Consider the following 8,157-nt stretch of genomic DNA (forward strand, 5'->3'; position numbering starts at 1 on the left):
ATTTACATATCTGGTTGGTTTTTTTTGGGGGGGAAGGGTCTGGTCGTGGGGCCTGAACTCGGCCTGGGCGCTGTCCCTCAGCTCTTCAGCTCAAGGCTAGCGCTATACCACTTGAGCCACAGAGCCACTTCCGGCTTTTTTCTTTTTGCTTATGTGGTGCTGAGGAATCGAACCCAGGGCCTAATACATGCAAGGCAAGCACTCTACCACTGAGCCACCTTCCCAGCCCCTACATATCAGTTTATAAGCTTCCATATATAAAAGGAAATATTTATCCTTAGCACCTGTTGTTTATTGTGCCTTTCAGGGCTGTTTTAAAGTCCATGTAATATCTCTCGTAGATGGTCAGAAAGCAGATGGGCATTTCTCCTCAGCATCTTCATGACTTGCTTCAATCCTCCTTTCCTGACCATCGACTTTCTTCTTACCTCCAATCTCTGTTCCATCTGTACCCTAAATTACTGAACCTTTATCCAAATCAACGGCCCTTCAGCAGTAGCTTCTTTCAAATTACATTTTCATTATTGTCACATAGTTGTACAAAGGGATAACCATTCAACGAATCACTTTAAGAGTACAACACATCCTGATTGATGTCATCCCTTTTATCATTCCACCCCCTCCCTTCCAATCTTACTCCCCCCTCAATTTCCCTAGTATCATAGAAAATGAATAAATTTTAGAATAACATTCTTTCCCCCTCTTCCTAGGGATAGTCTTTTATGACATTGTAAAATTGGAATTATGTAATCCATGAACATTTGGTTTTGTTGTCTATAAAACCATTAGTTTTCTTTAGGATAATGATTTAATATGTTTTTTCTTAATAAATGTGGGATCATTGAAATGTTCTATTTTGATATAAATCTGTATGGTTTTCATGTTTTTCTAGGCATTTATTACCTACATAAATGATTTGAATTATGAATTTATTCAAATTTATTATATTTATCTGTGCCATATCTATATAAACAGTCATTTTGTCCATAATTTGTTTGATTTATATCTAAAATTTTAATGATAAATTGAATTATTCATTTTGTTTGCTGCCTCAAACAATAAACTTTATATTCATCTACCACTCTATATTTTGGTGTTCATTAATTAATTTTCTGTATTACCAATTTTTCTAAAAGAATTTCCTGCTGAAGTTCAGACTTACTTATTTGAGTAGATAGAATATTAAAAATGGCCCCCAAACCTACATGCTCCCACCTCTAGAACTGATGAATATGATGAGCTGTCTTTGTGTAATGATGTTGTGCTATGTGGCATATTTGAATATGATTTGATAGATTATTTGAACATGTTTAATGTAATCTTATGAGCCCTTTCAAAAGGTTTTCTGTGACTTGTAGAACAGATAGTTTGAAATTGGAAAGATAGAGATTTGATGTGCTATTGATGACTTACTTGTAATTGGAAATTATAGCTGTATTGAAAATTATAGCTAAGTGACTCCCTGTGAGTAACATTAGTATAAAATTGAACTTTTACTTTTTTTCCTCAATTTTTTTTATTGTGAAAATACTGTACAGAGGGGTTACAATTACATGGGCTAGATAATGAGTACATTTCTTATCAAGCATTGTAGCCTCCTCCTTTGTTTCCCCTTCCCATCCCTTACCATCCTCCCCCCACCCTCCAACCCAATCCTCCCCACCCCCCCCCCCCCCACCAAAGTTTTAAAGTTCGTTTTTGACGTAACGACTTGTACATCTCATTGTTGCAATGGGTCCACCTGTATCCCTACTTAAATGATTTGTTTTTCCCCTTCCCCTCCACAAATTATACCGACATCAAATACAGTGAAAGCAGGGGTTATACTGTGGGTGAGGGACCTACAAAGCAACAAAGAAATAATCTTATAAATGTGTTAAAAACAATAGCATGAAAGAAAAAAAAACATTTGAATACATGTTAGGGAACTTAGTCTCACATGAGTAGAGAAATAAGGAACTTGTAAGTCACTTTCCTAAAGACCACATGCTTGCTCTGATGTTTCTCATTCTCAAATATTCTAAATGTTAACAAAGAATAAAGACTTAAATAACTTGGAGAAAAAAAATAGCAAGAATGATAGAAGCTGCCGACTATTTTCAAAACACTTACGGCTAGTCTAGTCTAAGGTATTCTTGGAGGGGGATATAAACTCTATTTAAGCCCCAATATTTTGTGATTTCTTGATTTATAGTACATTGGTCTAAACCATAACCACTAAGCATAATAAGAAGTTACTCAAACTTCATCCTTCAACTTTTCCTTCAAAGTTTCTGTCATCTCATCTTTCTCTATGTGCAATCCGTTATCATTCTGCTTTCTCTGGTCTATCATCCACCTTGCTAATTCTCTCTTCAGCTGTGTCTAATTCAATATTTAGTATCTCCACTGAATTTATACATTTAATAATTGTGTTTGACAATTGTAATTGGTTCTTTTACCACAGTGGGTTGTAATAATTCCTATTTACCATATCTTAATAGTCTCCCTTATACTCTTAAACATACCAAATACACAGATATTCCAAATTTATTAATCATTAATATCCCACCTCTATAAATTGTTTTTATTTCACAGTAGTTAATTTCATGACTTATTTGATATTTCATGCTGTGAAGACTGTCCCTTGATATTCTTTTCTGTGGGAGTTATTGATACAGGTCTAGATTTAAAGTATGCAACTCTAAAAGGAGAATACTCACTTCCTTCTGACTAATAAATAAAACACAACCAATTTAGAGTCACTTTAAATGCCTATTTTTTTGTGAGAGAAGGGAACTACAACGCATGAAATGCATGAATTTTAAACCTCATAACTCCAAGCAAGAGGTTTTGCTCGGATTTATTTTTCATTTTTATCATGTTTAAACAAGGCCAACAGAAATACAAATCCACATATATTCTACTATAGTGTATTTATGCTTTCTTCTTGCTTAATGAAAGTTTGACTTTTATTATACCTACCTATATATTGTTGTTTCAACTTTGTATGCATTAAATCATCAGACAGCAGAAACCACCTCAGCCGTGTCAATTCATGCTTGCTCCATCTGGTTTGGGATTTCTTATATACTCACGACCTGTGAAGCATTTCTTTACTGCTCTATCTACTCAATAATCCACTCAAAAACATAAACTTAATTGCGGCTTACTAGAATATGCTTTCTAATGTAATTAAACTTCATACTACAGCATAAGTGCATAATTTCTACAAGAGCATATGTAATTATTTTCTTAGTATTTTTATTTGTTTGCCCCTCTAAAACCAAGATTTGTTTGGGTCCTATTGTTGGTTCTACTGCTAGTATCAGAAATAATGCTTTATATATGAAAAAGGCTCAGTAAAAATTATTAATAAATAATAAGACAACATATGTATATATATACACATGCAGGGATTATATATTATATACTCAACATGTGTGTATCATTTGAATTTTAACTCATTTTGTTTATAAAATCAGTTAGCGGGTTATAAATATTGCAATTTTGTTTAATACATGTGATATTGAGAGGGAAGGTACACCACAAAAATTCAGAAGTGTTTGTTAAAAAGGTAAATAGAAATCATTTGGGCAACACAGGTTATTAACATGACAGGAATGGCAGATAAATACATACTTGTAAAGTCCTGAGTTATTGTAATATATATGTATCTATATATAGATACATATATAGTCACTGAACATTAACCTTAATTCGGGGTTGTCATTCAGGTTTGCATCCTTAATGCATCATTTCTCTGGTGGCTTTGAAAGGTGCTGTATTAGAGATTGTCACTTGGAGGTGTGAGGCATCTGGAGTTACTCTCGTGTGACTGACATGAACATTGAGCAGTCCCTCATAGCCTCTGCCAGCATGCCTTTATCCAGAGTAAAGGGAGTAGATTAGATAATTGGATGGTTGGGGATTTCATGGATGTGTATTTGATGGAAGCAAAAACATGTGTTCCAGAATGCAAATTTGAGGACAAACTGTGTGCTTGCTGTGGTAGAAATGCTGGATTGAGTTTGTAAGACTTGAATTTTCATCTCTGATTTTCCAAGTATTTCCCTTGCACCTTCTGGATGTCATCCCATTATCTGTAAAAGAAAAGTATGTATTAGTAAGTTTCTCTTGCAACCCTATACTCTATTATTAAATATACCTCAAGAGTTAGATCTCTCTAAAGAAGAAACACAAAAAAACTTAGAATAAATTACTCCTTGTTTGTGACAAGTGAGCCTTTGCCGGACTTTGCAACATATAAGCTGTAAATTCAACATAATGCTTATCTCCAAGTGTGCTTCTGCTAAACACTTTGGAAATGCAACCAAAAAATAGAGCTCTCAACATAGGGAGTGTCTTATACAACTCCCAGGAAAGAAAAATGCAAAGTTTTAGTTATCTTTCCTATTTCTTAGCATTTTCTCTAAATGGGGGTTGGACTGCTGGTGACAGCATCCTGGATAAAACTTTAGTGCTACCATTATGCTTTCTAACCTCACATATCCTCTTTGTCCACCAAGACTGTGTTATTTCTTCTACTCTAGCTTCAACTTGCCTACCATATCTGCTGTATAGTAATATACCCATCAGATGAGAGTGAAACCACAATGTCCTTAGCATATGACAAAAACAAACCCAAGAAAAAGCCTATTGTTGACTTGTATCCACTTTTTACAAGTAGAACAGTGAAAACACTACATTACTATCAGGAATCAAAGAGGGAGTTAGCAATATTGCTAATATAATATGTTAATATATTTTATATTTTATATATATTATTCATTATTCATTATATTAATTAATATAATATAGCAATATTAATTATATATTATTTAGTACATACTGTTAATTATAATTATATAATATACAATTATATATAATTATATAATGTACAATTATATATAATTATATGATATACAATATATTACATATAATTGTATATCATATAATTATAATTATTTGTATTAATTATATTGTTAATTATATTAACATTAAATAGTAATATAATATTTAATATTATATTATTAAATACAATAAACACATCTAAACTGATTATTAACTTAAATAAAATAAACCAATGGCTTGAAACAGACAGCCACATATATTCACACAGGCTCAGCACTCTTTAACCAGACTGGATGAACCATACAGTATATTACCATCTTCAGCCCACTACCTGAAAATCCTAAGAGTTGGCAGAGTATATTTTCTACTATAGAGGACTTAGAATTATTTAACTAATCCTTGATTTTTCTACTCCTCATCCTCTCATGAGCGAGACTATGCTGTCCATACCAATAGCTATTGATGAAGGCGCTGTCATAAACAGATCTATGGACAAGACCCAAGATGCCATCCTTAGCCTCACTCCAACAGCTGTGTTCATCTGCTCATCTTCATCTTCTTTCCAGAAGTAATTAATCCAGCCAACACAATACCAAACATATTAAGCAATGTGTTTTCTGGATTCTTTTTTTTTTTTTGTCCGTTGTGGGGCTTGAACTCTGGGTCTGGCTGCTGTCCCTCAGCTCTTCAGCTCAAGGCTAGCACTCTACCACTTGAGCCACAGCGCCACTTCTGATTTTTTCTATTTATGTGGTGCTGAATAATCAAACCCAGGGCCTCATACATGCGAGGCAAGTACTCTACTACTAAACCACCTTCCCAGTCCTAGATTCTTTGCCTTAAAAAAATTTCCAATCCGATTATTGTCCACCCCTTTGCTCTCTTATCTGAATTTCCTTTCTATAGGTCTATCATTAAAACCTTACAGTATCACCTATACAGTAGAATAATGTCTCTTTTGTTCTCTACAAAAACATAGAAAACAAAGAGCCGTTTAATCTCTCAGCCAACTAGAGATATATCACAGAAGTCATGAGGTATGAAATCAAGCAATTAGACTGCACTTACATGCCAAGTTCTTTCCTATATAATCTGTATGACCTTGGACTACCACTCATTGTTCTTAATGTTCAAGTCTAACTCAAGAATACAAATAGCTACTTCAAATAGATTCTGTAAAGCTTAAATGAGATAATATATTTGTTGTATTGCAATGTATTATAGTACCTGCTATCAAGTAAATACAGTAGGTAGAAATAAAATAAAATCTGATCTCACATTTAGTTTACAAATAACAAAACATCTTTCCAATAATAGCATTATGTTTGAATCACTTTTGATTCCCTTATTGCTTTTGACCTCTCTCTGGTCTTCCACATAGAGAATTAAAAAGGACCCCAGGGACAAAACTTGCCCTTTTGTTGATGAAGGGGTCATGGTTTGCTTCTAAACCCATTTTGCATTAAAAGCAGAGTAAAAATTAGAGGCCAGGCCTATAGTTCCAGGAGAAGAATATGGTTAGTAGTCAGGCCAGAGTAGGGGTTCTGAGGGTTAGAACATTCTTTTCTATACAGAGAATAGAGAAGATAGTTGGTTTGTTGTTGTTGTTGTTGTTTTGCTTTGCTTTTTTTCCCAAGTCCCATACTTTGCTGAATCTGATGTAAGGGGAAAGTACCAAGCTTCAGGGAATCACAGGAAGAGGCAACACCTTGATTATGTAACGTGTATTAAATAGAGCTCTAGAATATATTAGCTAATTGTGCTTTTCTCAAGCAGCCAGGGAAGTTTCCCCGAATGTTTTTGTCAGCACAGTCAGGTACTCTTAAAAAAAAAAAACCAGAGGAGCTAGCGCCAACACACCTCTGAGTGTGAAGCTGAGAATTCTAGGATTTAATCCAAGACTAACTTTGACCAGACAGCAATTTTTAATTTTAAAATAAAATAACACAAGGAGAAAGAAAGAAACTTTCTGTTAAACAGTAGCTAATTAAAAGGAAACTGGAATTTATAGGAAACTGACAGTATAGGGGGAAAATGGTTTTCGTTTATAGTTGCTCAAAGTGAGACTAAGTCTTCAATGGTAAACTTCCCAGGGACCCATAGACTGCTCATCTCTACCTGAATGTAGTACCAAAGTTTGACATAATCTTCATTTAGAGGTGAAGCAGAAAACTGACTTGCTAGATTTCCTGCCTCTTGGTATACTTCCTGTTGTTATAACGGAATTCCTGAGATTAAACACTGTATACAAGGGGGAAACTGATGTTTAAAAAAAAGAAAATGGCTGGGAATATAGCTTAGTGGTAGAGTGCTTGCCTAACATGCATGAAGCCACGGGTTCCATTCCTCAGTACCACATAAACAGAAAAAGCTGGAAGTGGTGCTGTGGCTCAAGTGGTAGGGTACTAGCCTTGAGCAAAGAAGCTGAGGGACAGTGCCCAGGCCCCTGAATTCAAACCCCAGGACTGGCAAAACAAAACAAAACCCCATTTTATTTGGCCCATGATCTGAAGAGGGTATATTCAAGGGCATGGTATCAGCATCTGGCAAAAGCCTTCCTGTTACATCATCCCAGGGTAGAAGCAAAGAGGTAAGAAAGAGCAAGATAGATTATAGAAATGTAAGCTGAACTTATTTCTTAACCTACTCTCACAAAATTGAAACCACACATTCAATAGTGATATTAAACCATTCATGAGAGCAGAGGTCCCATGCCTCCATATGGCTGCATTGGGGATAAAGTTTCCTATCATAGTGCACAGGGCACGCATAGATGGAATTGGATGTGACTGGCATTGTATTAAAGTCAATAGCACCATCTTTACCATCTGACATTTTCCTCACGGTGCTTTAGTCACCTCCTGGTATCCCTAAGCTCCCACATACATGCTAAACACTAGTCTCAGCCTGAAAGTCAACCTCCTCCCTTGATTGAGAGGACAGTTGATCTCCCGTCTAGGTTGGACAGCCTATCTTTGAGTCAGCTTGATGGCAATTTTAGACCTACTTCAAATCTTAATCCCACAATGAGAGATCTTTTTCTATTTCTATTCGTTGTGGACCAAGTCTCATCTCTTTGAGGTTCAAATAATATGGGTCTATTTACTTTACTTTGATACTTCTCATCCCTACCATTCTTTCTACACATTCTGCCTTTCAGCTCTCACCAGCCCTACTAGGAAATGGCCCATCCTCTGATACTAGTCTAGGCCTTTCCAGTAAGTACCACTACTTTCCTACTTCAACTTTTAAAGTTTATTGGCCCCAATCCCAATGCTACTGAGTGCTGTGTCCTGGAGCAGTACACATTCAAAGGTAGGCTTG

This window comes from Dipodomys spectabilis, unplaced genomic scaffold, assembly GCF_019054845.1.
Source record: "Dipodomys spectabilis isolate Male_0828 unplaced genomic scaffold, ASM1905484v1 ptg000066l, whole genome shotgun sequence".
Lineage (NCBI taxonomy): Eukaryota > Metazoa > Chordata > Mammalia > Rodentia > Heteromyidae > Dipodomys > Dipodomys spectabilis.